The sequence below is a fragment of the Ochotona princeps genome, chromosome 22 (assembly GCF_030435755.1).
Source record: "Ochotona princeps isolate mOchPri1 chromosome 22, mOchPri1.hap1, whole genome shotgun sequence".
NCBI classification, from domain to species: domain Eukaryota; kingdom Metazoa; phylum Chordata; class Mammalia; order Lagomorpha; family Ochotonidae; genus Ochotona; species Ochotona princeps.
In genome coordinates, this window is record NC_080853.1 from 24,625,610 (window position 1) to 24,638,825 (window position 13,216).

The 13,216-nt window shown below is 43.0% G+C and overlaps 1 protein-coding gene across 1 annotated transcript in view; it reads right to left on the bottom strand.

The window, feature by feature from the left end:
• SLC24A3 (solute carrier family 24 member 3) overlaps positions 1-13,216 on the bottom strand; it is a 445,716-nt gene that overhangs the window by 123,620 nt on the left and 308,880 nt on the right. The gene's annotated exons all lie outside the window — the stretch shown is intronic.

Sequence of the window (13,216 nt, forward strand, 5' to 3'; positions counted from 1 at the left end):
TCTGGCAACAGTGGCTATACTAGAAAAATATATATCTTGTATAAGAATAAATTGCAATGGCCTGTGACTTAATGGAGGTGAACAGGCTCTAGCTGAAAAGTCAATACACATAACAGCTTCTGAATTGCAAGGGCAAGTGTGTTTGAATGGCACAATGTTAACCCTGCTGTTTTATGTGGCACCTGCAGTTAGCAGCTCTCACAGGCAGTTTCTTTTTAAGACACTATGTGCACCCTGTCTCTGTCCTTCGTTTCAATGGCAGCAGTGATGGGGAAGGAATATCTAGGGAATATCCATAGGACTTTGGCTTGGTTCAGCATCACAGTCACCACCATTGACATAAACACCACCACCACCACCACCATCATCACCACCAGCACCATCACCTTCATTATTATCATCAATGCCATCATCATTACCATCACCACAGCCATCATCATCATCACCATCACTATCACCATCTGTTGTTTTCATAGCTTGAAACGATCTCATGGTTAGGTTTTAGAAAATAAAATCACATCTTTCCAAAGGGATTTATTTGAGATAGACAGGTTGGGGGAGGGAGACAGGAATGGAAGGAGAGAGGATGAGAGAGACACTTTCATTTTCTGGCTCTGATCCTTCAAATGGTTGCAACAGCCAGAGCTAGATCAGGCCAGAGTCAGAAGCCAGGAACTCTATTTGTGTGTCTTCCATGTGGGTGGCAGGGGCCCCAAGTACTTGGCCATCATCTGCTGCCTTCCTGGGAGCATTAGTTGGAAACTGGATTAGAAGCAGATTAGCTTGGACTCAAACTGGCTGTGGTGGAATCAACCTTGTGCTAACTCTGGGGGCTATCCCATGACCAAGGACACCACTTTTCTTCTGGAGAAACGTACTGGTCTAGTCTCTAAGGAGAGATGTGCACAGCTTCTCAGCCCAGCCATGGGCTGTGGCTGTGAATAAGATGGGTTGGGGACAGGGGTTTCCAAGGGACATGAGTGAAACACATGGATCTTAGCACCCACCTCCGCACCCCGTGGTATTCTTTAGGCCTTAGAAATTCAGAGATCCACTGACTTTCAAACATCGGAACCTGCCTCAGGTTATTGGAAGACTTTCCATGTAACCAAATGTAGCCAAGAAATGCCGGGCAATTAATCCTCCATGGAGCCCTCCAACAATGACTAATAAAGTGGGTACATCTATACCCTGCTCCCTCGCTCCCTCATAAGGGGTGATTCTACTTTGTGGTCCAGTCTCCTGAGCTAGATGCTTAGTCACCCATCTGTAGGGCCACATGGCCCTACTGGGTGCTTGTTGTGGGTCAAACATGCACCTTCTCTATTTGCCATCGATGTTTGCAGAGGCAGCAGTTTGAGACAGATTTGTTCACCTGCATGCCCATCCTTCTGATGGGCCAGGCCCTGCCTTTGTGCTAGGTATGTGTTGGCTCATTTCACCTTCCCCACATCCCACATCCAGAGATTGGTCTCACAGGGTCTCTACTCTACAGAGGAGTCAAGTGTGATTTGCAGAGTCAGATTTAGTGCTCTCTGACATCAAACTAGGCGATTTTAATCACTGGCTTTTAAGCTCAGTGGACTTTAGTCATCCAGGAAAGAAAGACATTCCATCCAACCATTCAACAATGACCTGTAGTATGAAGGGGCAATGGGTCTTCTGGTGCAGTGATTCAGTCAGAAGAAAAGAGCATCTGCTTGTCCTGAAGAAACTCTGGTTGAAATTCCCAGAAGCAGATGCTCACAGTTGAAAATCCACATGCTGCAGGAGACCAAGAACACAGCATGGGAGGCAGATGGGAGGGGAAGAAGCCAAGGACCATAAGACGCCAGCTAAGATCCCAGCCTGAGAGTGCTCCTGTACACAGCATTAGAGCATGTGATCTGCAATCAACAGCCTTAGTCTTGTCTTGGAGCAAAGGAACTGGGCTGTCATGCCACTATGCCAGCCAGTCATTGCTGAGCATCCCACAGAATGCACAACCCCAGAAACTTGCCACTCTAGGTATCTTCTGTTGAAGTGGCTTCAGGAACACAAGAAGAAGTACCTTGTAGGTTGCAGGGCTGACCCATTAGCAGCAAAGCATGCAGTAGCTGGTGGATGAGCACAGAAATCAGTAACGGGGGTTCTTGTGGAGCTGATGGAGCACCAGCATGACTGCCAAATGTGTGAGCCAACTACATTAAAGGCAAAGACAGGCTAGTCACGGGTTTGTAAGTGAGCACAGGGGAAGGATACCTGGGTTCTATATGGTGAGGGGAAGGATGTGACAGCATCACCCAGAGAAGCTGATGGTTAATCCAACATGGGCATCTCTAGGAGACAAGTGGGTTTAATGCCTGAGGACTGCAATAGAGTGTGTATGCAATAAATGGAGTCACACAAATTTCTTGGTTTCCTACTGCATGTGAAATTTATGTTTACACTCTATTACATGTGCAATATGCATATCTTAATATGCATATGCAATTTGCATATTCTGATTTTGAAAAAATCTTATTTCAGGGCAGGCATTTAGCTTGTCATGCAGGCTGGAATACCTGGGCTTGGTGCCCAGCTCCAGCTCCTGATTAACGCTCTTTACTGATACAGACTCTGCTTAGGACACTGTGGTAACAGCTCAAGTCACTGGGTGTCCACCTATGTGGAAGACTTGGATTGAGTTCCTTGCACCTGGCTCTAGCTCCCCAGTCATGCTTGGAGAATGAATCAGCAGATGAAGTAACTCTCTCTGTTCATCAAATAAACAAATGAACATTAAAACAAAAGTTTGCCCCCCAAAAGTTCTAATGATCACCTAGTACTTCAGAGACTCCTAATTTCTGTTAGTGGAGAATCTTGCCTTAATGGGGGCGGCTGTTCACTCACAAAGGTTGGTGAAGGCTGAGGTGGTTGTGGCGATTTCATAAAACATGAAAATAACCCACTGTTCCTTTCATACATGATGTTTGGTAGCATTTTTTCTCAACTGGGGCATTTTCTTTTCAAAACAGGAGACAATCTTCTTGAACCCTTCAAGTAAGTTCATTCATAGTCAAAATCCTATGTGGTTATTCCAACAAAATCCTCTGTGGTCAACGCAACAATGTCCACAACACTTTCACTAGAATTAGAATCAATCTCAACAAATCACTTTTTTTAAAGAATTATTTTTTGTTTATTTGAAAGGCAGAGTTAGAGTCTGCCATATACTGGCTCACTCCCCAAATGGCTACAATGGCTGGAGCAGGGTAGGCCACATACCGGTAGCCTGGAGCTTCTTCTGGGTTTCCTACATTGGTGCAGGGGGCCAAGGACTTTGATCATCTTCTGATGCTTTCCCAGGTGTAGCAGCAATGGAGCTGGATCACAACTGGAGCAGCTGCGACTTGAACCGGTGCTCAAAAAGGATACCAGTATTATAGGTAGAAGTTTAGGCTGCTATGCCACAGTGCCAGCCCCAAGACATAACCTTCTCAACTCATCTATTAACTTAAACTAAAGTATGGTCATAAGATGATGACATGTAGCCATATCTCCTAATTCTAGTTATCTTGTAATTAAAAAAAATTAATTCACTTATAGGGCAGAGTGAGGTAGACAGAAAGTGATCCTCCATCTTCTAATTTTCTCCCCAAATGGCTGCAATAGCCAGGACTGTGCAACTCCATCTGGGCCCACCATGTAGTTGGCAGATGCCCCAGGTGCTGGGTCATTTTCGCCTGCTTTCTCAGGCACATTAGCAGGGAGCTGGATCTGAAGCCTAGAAGCTGGGATGGGAATCGACACTCGGATACAGGACTGTGGCGTTACAGGTGGCAGCTTAAGCCCTTGTGCAACAATTCCAGCCTCAGTTCTCATCATTTATACTACCAATGCATTACTTCCTTCACTGAGATCTTGAACCCTTGAATGTCACCTATGAAGATCAGAAAGAACTTCATCAAAACCCCTGTCACTGTTGATATTTTGAACTCTGCCAGTGATTCAGAAATGTTCCTAATGCCATCTAGGAGGGTGAAAACCTCTCAGAAGATTTTTTAGTTACTTTGCTAGATACACCAGAGGAATCATTCTTGATGGCAGCTATGACTTTCTGAAACATCGTTCTTAAATAAGATTTGAAAGTTGAAATTATTGGCCCAGCATGATGGCTCAATTGGCTAATCTTTGCTCTTCAAGTGCTGGCATCCCATATGGGCACCAGTTCATGTCCTGGCTACACCACTTCCCATCCAGCTCCCTGCTTGTAGCCTGGGAGAGCAGAGAAGGATGGCTCACGTCTTTGGGACTCTGCATCCGCATGGAAGATCCAGCGAATGCTCCTGGCTCCTGGCTTTGGGTCGGCTTAGCTTTGGTTGTTGTGGTCACTTGAAAAGTGAAACAGTGGATGGAAGATCTTTTATTCTGTGTCTCTTTCTCTCTGCAGATATGTTTTTCCAATAAAAATAAATAAATCTTTATTTAAAAAAAAAAGAAAGCCGAAGATACTCTTTAATTTATAGGTTGTGAAAAGATGCAGTGTGAACAGCATCCATCACACTAAACATCTCCATCAGACCTCTTGGATGACTAGTTGCATTGCCAGGAATATTTTGAAATGATTCTTTTTTCTTTTTCTGAGCAGAAGGTCTCAACAGTGAGTTTAACATTGTGGATGAACGTGCTACAACCCAAGCTTTGTTGTGAGGGCCTACAATTAGTTTCAGTGTAGTTCTTAAGGACTCAGAACTTTTGGGATGGTACAAGAGCCTGAACTTTGGTGTGGAGACACAGTGGCATTAGTCCCTCCCAAGAGAGTAAGCCCAGCCTCTGAAGCTTTGAAGCCAGCACTGGCTTGTCCTCTCTAGCTATGGGAGTCTATGGGAGTCTATAGAGTCTGTGTGACATCTATAGTGCCAACTTGTTCCATGTTGTCGCCTTCATCAATCATCTGAGCTAGATCTTCTGTATAACTTGCTGTGGCTTCTCTGTCAGCACCTGTTGCTATGCTTTGGACTGAATGTTAGAGAACTGACACGTTTCCCTAAACCTCCTCAACAAGCCTCTGCTATTTTCAGACATTCTTCTGCAGCTTACCCAGCCTTCAAGGAATTGAGGAGAGTTAGGGCTTTGCTGTGGATTAGGTGTTGATGGGAGGGAATGTTACAGCTGGCTTGATTTTCTATCCAGAACACTTAACACTTTCTCCAATGAGCAATAAGGCTGTTTTGCTTTCTTATCACTTCTGTGTTCACTGGAGTAGCACTTGTAATTTACTTCTCAAGAACCATTCTTTGCATTCACAACTTTGCTAACTGGCACAAGAGGCCTAGTTTTCAGTCTGCCTTGGCTTCCAATGTGCCTTCCTCAAAACCCTTAATCATTTCCAGCTTTTGATTCAAGGTGAGAGATGAGTGATTCTTTCACTTGAACACCTAGAGGCCATTTTAAGATTGCGCTGGCCTTATTTCCATATTGTTTTTCTATAGGAGAAGGGAAGTGTGTGTGTGTGTGTGTGTGTGTGTGTGTGTGTGTGTGTGTCTGTGTGTCTGTGTAGGAACTAGCCAGTCAGTGGAGTCATCAAATCAATATAGTCAAATAAATGCACCAAACTCACCTTCTTATATGGCACTGGTCTATGTGTCTCAAAACAATGACAGTAACCTTAAAGATCACTAATCATCCTGGTAGATGCAATAATAATGAAAAGTTTCAAGTACTGCACAAATTACCAAAATGTTTCACAGAGACATGAACTAAGCCCATGCTGTTTGAAAAACACTGTCAATGGAATTGCTTTAGTTAGGAATAAAGCCCCCTTCCCAGTACCTGTGTGGCACAATAAAGTACAATAAAACAAATTAACACCTGAGAAGGTGAATAGGCATTAGGGAAGCACAGAATTCAGGGAAGAAATGGCAAAGCAACAGCATGAGTGAAAGTAAGGTGTTGCACATACAAGCAAGAATAAAAGCATGGTGCTCAAAACTACAGATGATTCACTGGAGTCATGACTGAGGGCAGGAGAGGGGTAGAAAGCTTGGAGTTCAGTTTGGGGACCGAACTGAAACCTTCCAATGCATGGGAGGAATCACCGTTGACATTACGAGATGAGTTTTATGAAGATGATGGAGATAGTGATGAACATTTGATGATGGTGATTGTGCTGATGGTGGTGAGAGATTGTGATGGGATGGGAAGAATAGAGATGGAGGTGTCGATGGTGATTGATACTAATGCTAATGACGATGATGACAGTAATGGTGAGGATAGCTCATGTTTATTGATGAAGACCATGAGTCTAGAGATCACAAAAGCCTAATCCTCTCAACAATAATACCACATAGATGCTATTATTACTCTGATTTTTCAAACTGGAAAGCTGAGGTAGAGATCATCTACATGCAAGGTCATAGAGTCAGCACATGGTCCACAATGGGTCTGATCCTGCTTGGGTGACCCCAGGTCATGCTTGGGCTCATGGCTCTAATCCTAAACACCAGAAAAGATGCAGCTGAGCTCATGTACTGGCTTGTAGATTTCTCAGGACCACTCATGCTTCTGTGAATTCTTTTTTCCCTTTCATTCTTTCCCACGTCTCAACAGCACTCCTTAAATCCAGCTGGCATATCCTGGGAGTCTGTAAGGACTTGCTCACAAGAGGTTTTCTTCGGCTTCATTTGAGAGGGTGAGAACAATGGCTTTTAGAAAATGTTTCTTTTTTAGGGGACCTTAAAACTTCAGAAATTCATTCAACTGCTTGCAAGGTGGTACAATGCTCCAGTTCAGGATGGGCAAGGGATCGTCTTGTCATCCAAGTCAGTTGGGTCTTCTCTTTGCACAGAGAACTGCAATAGGAGGATTTCTACACCTCAGTTCGAGCTGAGCTTTACAGAACATCATTCCTTTGAATGATATTGAGCTGGCTAAAGCTATTAAGACATCTGCATTCTTGCCCTTCTATTACTTTATATGACTCTCTTAGCAAACAGTCTTTGGCACTGGTAATTCCAATAGCTGCCAGTTAACATCCCACAGAAGAACTGCAAGCTAGTCATGGATGAGCTACTAGCTCATTTGACAGCAGTCTAGGCCTGAGACAGAGGCAACCCAGGCAGCCTCCTAATCTGGTGCCTCTTCATATTCAAACCCTGTAAATATTTAGTCAAGACTGTTGCACAGGAACAGGAAGGACAAAACAAACATCCTATTAATAAAAGTGTATATAGAATGAAGGCCTTAAATCATTTTGAAGATTATTCTGCAAAATCTTCCCTCATTTTTCTGTAGCTGTTACTCTATTTCAGGTTTCATTTGCACTTTTCTATGATAGGCAACATATTGTTGAAGAAATCAAAACTTGAATAGTAAATGCACTTTACTGAGCATTAGTAGACACTGCAACTGTTTAATTTAAGAATTTCAGGTAGCTGGAATGATGTGAACACTTTTAAAATATACGCAATAGAGGAGGATGCACTGTGCCAGAAGAAGTTAAACTGTTTTTTGTGACACTGGCATCCCCAGTTGGAGCAGTAGTTCAAGTCCTAGCGGTTCTACTTTAAATCCAGTTTCTGGCACCTGGGAAAGCAGCAGAAGATGGCCAAAGTGCTTGGCTATCTGCCATCACATCAGAGACCCTATCTCCTAGCTTTGGCCTGGCCCAGCCTTGGCTGTGTCCATTCAGGAAGTGAAGCAGTGGAAAGAATTTCTTTCTCAGCATCACTTTGCTTTTCAAAATACATACAAGAAATCTGAAAAAAAGTAATAGAAATACTATAATGTTTAAATAACAGAAATAGCAGCAAAAAGAAAGATATTTTTTCTACTTTAAGTGGTTCATTGCTTCCAAAGAACAGATATATGCGTCTTCAATTGTGTAGGAACTTGTGTCATGTGGAAATTCAGATTAAGTGGCATTATCTTTCAGATTTGTCACAGTGCTGGTTATGTGGTTCCAGTAGCTTGACATCCTGAGTGGTGCTCAGATAGTCACCCTACAGTCTGGTTTGGAATGCCAAGGTCACATTCCCATATTGGGACCACTTTTTTCAGTGTATCTAGTGTCCTATTATTGCTAGACCCTACCTAACCCCATAGCACATGTTCCCAGAGTAGAAGCTGACAGGCCATTCATCAGTGGTCACAGGCTACACCAGGTTATCATAAGGTCTCTGGTCTGGGCCTTTGGACAGGTGTCAGGGAATAACAAGCTGGAGGCTGTCGTTGGGGTCCCGTCTTGGGTAATTGTGTACACATGAACAGAGTCAACAGTTTAAACTCTTATTTTCGTTGTATTGCTTTAGATCTGGTACAGCTAACAAAGTTGGACCAGAGCTTCCTGTTGCAGTACTTCCAACATCACATTTTAATAACCCATGAAAATAATTTTCAGATGATTAGAATGGGCTTTTAATTAGCAGTCCCAAAATCATCTCAGTAAGACACTGAGTTGGTAAAACATAAGGCCTCCTCTTCTGGCTAGAGATATAAGAATATTATGGGGAAACTTGGGTCCTTGGATCTGGGTGCTGATGAACCCAAGCTTGCAATTATTCATGTGCCTTTAGGTAGCAATGAGGGCTTTAAAAACCATGCTCAGCTGCAAACCATGCTTTCAGCCACAAATCCCCTCTGCTGTTAAAGGAACAAAGTGAGATATTCTGACTGTTTAAGGATGATGTACTCTTGCAGTATGTGGGAGGTGTTTACACAGAAAGCGAGAACCTCACCAAGCCTTCAGTTATCACTGTGAAGGCCTGGCAAATGCAAGAAGCAGAGTTGCAAAAGGATCCAAGAGATCACCTAAAGGTACACTGGGCTTGAGTGCTCTGAAGGGCAAGAGAAAGGAAGTCCCTTGAGGTTATGAAGGCTAGAGAGCGACTGGAAGAGAGTAATTATTTGAAATTTGATGATGATTCTCTTCCTCACTGCACAAAAGAAAAAGAAAGAAATTTGTTAGAGGATTACTCCTTCTCTCCCTAGTATAAATGAGTGGGTGGAGTAGTGATCATGCCATCTCTACAAGAATCAAACAGTCTGGCTGTGTGACCCAAGGTGAGTTGTTTAACCTCATTAATCAAATTATGCACGCAAAATTCTTGACACTTTAGCCCCCATGTTGTGAGCATTCCTTACTTGCTAGAAAATATTATTGTTGCTGAAGGTCATATTACAATTTTAATTAATTTGTGAGAAAAAATGGGACCAACTGAATAGAAACAGATTTAGGGAACTGATCATCCTCTCTTCTTTACAAAATCATAAGAAAAAGGTTATCAAGCTGGTTCTTCTCTTTGACCAACTCTGTGGCACCCCCTTTCAGAGAAACAGACACAAAACAATGGTTTGTGAAATAGCTTGATTACTCCTTCTTCCTTTGCTCATGAGAACTGTAGCCCATCCAGAGAAATCCAGGGCCAGCTTCACATTCCAAAAAACACATGATTTAGGATTCCCCAGCAGTCCACCGCAATGGCCAACACAATGGTAAAATTCAACCCACCCCTGGATCCAATGTTAATTACAACTGAAAAACAGATGGTGTCTCCATCTAGGCCCATCTGTTCCACATCTGTGGGACTTTTTCCCAGCAGAGAAGGCAGAAACATGGCCAATTTCCTTTGGCTCCAAGCAAGACTGGATGTTCGCATGTAAGAAACCATCTTGTTTTTTTGTCATGATAAGATTTTCTCTGATCTACCTAACCACAGAAACATTAGGTCAGACATCCGAGCTGGCTAAGGTCAGTGGCATTGCCTCTGGAATGGGGACTGCTACTTAGCTCAGGAAGCTACAAGTGAGAAAAGCCAGCGATAAGGAAATGCTCAGCTGTAACTCATCAAACTCCACCCACAACACAGATAACTCCAATTATAGAGTGGCCTCTCTGGGTAAATTATTTGCTTGGCTTCTATTATTCAAATTACATCACCTTTTTAAAAGATTTATTTATTTTTATTGCAAAGTCAGATATACAGAGAGAGGAGGAGAGACAGAGAGGAAGATCTTCCATCCCGTGATTCACTCCCCAAGTGACCACAACGGCCAGTGCTGCACTGATCCGGAGCTAGGAGCCTGGAACTTCCTCTGGGTCTCCCACGCAGGTGCAGGAACCCAAGGCTTTGGGCTGTCTTTGACTGCTTTCCCAGACACAAGCAGGGAGCTGAATGGGAAGCGCTATTACCGGCATTAGAACTGGCACCCATATGGGATCTCGGTGCATTCAAGGAGAGGACTTTAGCCACTAGGCCACTGCGCTGGGCCCATCACCTGTTTTTATAAGAATGGGTAAAGGACGTCATTTCCCATTTCTTTGACGAAAGCCAAGTCTCCTGATTGAACAGAAGAACACATCCTCATGGCTGCTGTGGGGAATGCCATTGTCCCTAGGGTGTGGCCCAGGGGGGACTTTAGATCCACTGATGGTCTCCAATTAAAGTAGAATGGCCATTTGGCTTAGCAGTTGAGGCACTTACTGGGATCCTTGGGTTTGAGTCCTGGCTTCACTCACTAACAATTCCATTTACCTGCTAAGGTGTACTCTGGGAGGCAGCAGGCGATGGCTCAGACAGTCTGTTCCTGACACCCACGTGGGAGATCTACATTGAGTTTCCTGATCCTGGATTTGGGTGGGAACTGGTAGGCATTTGATGAGTGAGTCAGTTCATAGACTTTCTCTGCAAACAACTATCTAAATAAAAAATTTAAAAGACATAACTAAATGGATACTGAGGATACTAAACATACAAGGATATTTCAAAATGTTTGTGGAAAGGGAATTACAAGACAAGTTGATTTCCATGAGAAAATTTAAATCCACATATCATTATTTAAATGCCTATATCTTATATATGAGAGCATAAATTTGAGTCCTGGCTCTGCTCAAGACTTTAACTTCTTCCTAATGCAGAGTGGAAGGCAGCAAGTGATGTCTCAAGTTCTTCAGTCCCTGCTACAGGCACAGCAGACGTGGACTAACTTTCAGACTCCTGGCTTTGGCTTGACTCACTTTTAGCTGTTGTGGGCATTTGGGGAACAAAGAAACATATGGAATATCTCTCTCAGTCTTTTCTTCTCTCTCCCTTTTTCTATCTCTCTGCCTGTCAAAACAAAACACCCCAAAATAATCAAATTAAAAGTAAAACAGCAAAAAGTACACAGAATGTGGAGCAGACAGAAGTGCTGCTTGGCTGACCCTTGACATTACGCAACATATGAAAGCTGGTGGGAAGCCTCCCACCTCACCTGTGGCTCCTTGCTGCTCTAGCTCAGGTTTCCAGTAGTGCTGTGCTGTTCCTCAGCTCTTGTACAAAAGAGTCTGAAAGTGGCCAGGATTCAACCATTCATAACACAGGCGGAGGGTCACCCCAGCCTTCCTGGCCCTCCAAGTCATGACCCATACTCTTCCTTAGTGGGGCTGAATCCCAGCTGTCTGCAGTGTTAACCAGTTCTCCAATTCCCTCTTCTCAGGCTTCCTTCACTTTCCTGACTCACTTCCCTGTCTCCCTCATCATGACTGAGTCCTCAGACTACTGCCTGTTATGCTGTGTTACACTGCAGTAGGTCTACACTCACTCCTAAGGACCCATTACTATTTTTTCAGGGAATTTTCAAGTCAGCTGTTGTAACAATGGGTGCTTCAAATTGGTTGCATTTTGAATATTTATACCATGGAAATTTGCAAATGCTGCTATGCATCAGGGCTTTTATTAACTATGTTTCAGTAGAGCCTGTTGTTAAGCATCTACCACAACACCCCTGCTCTAACCCAAATCCTTGTAAGGTTTTGGGATTGTGAGCAGTAAAGGCACCACTAAAGGGACTATGTGAACTTTCATGATTGCAAAATAATCAACCTTTCCCATGATTATTAATGGCATTTCTTCAGTGGCCCAAGGGCTCATGAATCTCTGTATAACAGCTGGTGGGAGAGCCTTTGTTGCTAGACCCAGAGTTAAGGGATTAAGTAGAAAAGCTAAAAGGAAAGAACGCTAGGAGGTATTTCCACATGGGAATCTTTCCAGAACAGAACAGAAGACAATCCTTGTGACCTTGGACTACACACAGATTTATTAGATAGAATATACAAGACAAAAACCAAGAAATAAAAAACCTGATAGACAAAATGAGCCATGCCAAAGAAAACCTGTGTACTTCAAAAAAATACCACGAAGAAAATGAAAAGGCAGGCAATAGACCAGGAAAAAATAGTTGTAAAACCTGCATTGTACAGAGCCACTATATTCAATACATAGAGCTATGTTTGATAACTCAAAAACAAGTAGACAATCGCCCAATTAAAGATGGGCAACATGTTGAGTAGAAGCTTCATTAAAGACCAACGAGGGACCAATGTCACACCAGCATCCCAAATGGATACTAGTTCATGTCCTGACTGCACCACTTCCAATCCAGCTCCCTGCTAAAAGTCTGGGAAACTAGAGAATGGAGGTGTCTGAAACCAACATGGGCAACTGGGAGCAACCTGTTGGCTCTGGCCTGGTACAACCATGGTCATTGCAGCCATTTAAGGAGTGGTCCAGCAGATGGAAGACCTCTTCCTCTGTCTCTCCCTTTCTCCATGATTCTGTCTTTCAAAAAAATCAATCATCTTAAAAAAGAAGACAACAACCCAATTATATATGGGCAAAAAACTTGAGCAGAAGCTTCATTAAAGAAGATGAATGAGTGTAAAGCTTATGGAAAGCTGTTCAACATCTTCTGGGAAATGCAAATTAAAACCACAGTGAGCTACATCTATGTACTCACTAGAGTAACCAAAGTCATGACTGACAGTATCAAGTGTTGGCAAGAATGTGGAATAACTGCAACTCTCAAGTGTTGCTGGTGGGAATGTGAACACGTAGAGTCAGATTGGAAAACTGTACAATTTACTGTAAAAGTCAGCATCCACCATTACACTATTCCCAGAACTTTACTCAAAAGAAATGAAAATGTTTATAGACACTACTTCACATGAGTGTTCATCACAGCTTTATTCATGATAGCCCTCAAACTGGAAATACTTCAGATGTTTACCAACTAATGAGCAACCAAACCAACTTTTGTACATCTGTGCAAAAGAATTCTGCCCAGCAGTAAAGAGAAGCCAACTCCTTTCTCACCTATAACACATGATAACACATGCACAAAGCGATATGGCTGGATCTCAAAAGTCTGTGTTGGGTGATGAAAGTTGACATTATCAACGATTAAACACACCAGCACTACTTACTCTTGAGAGGATGTG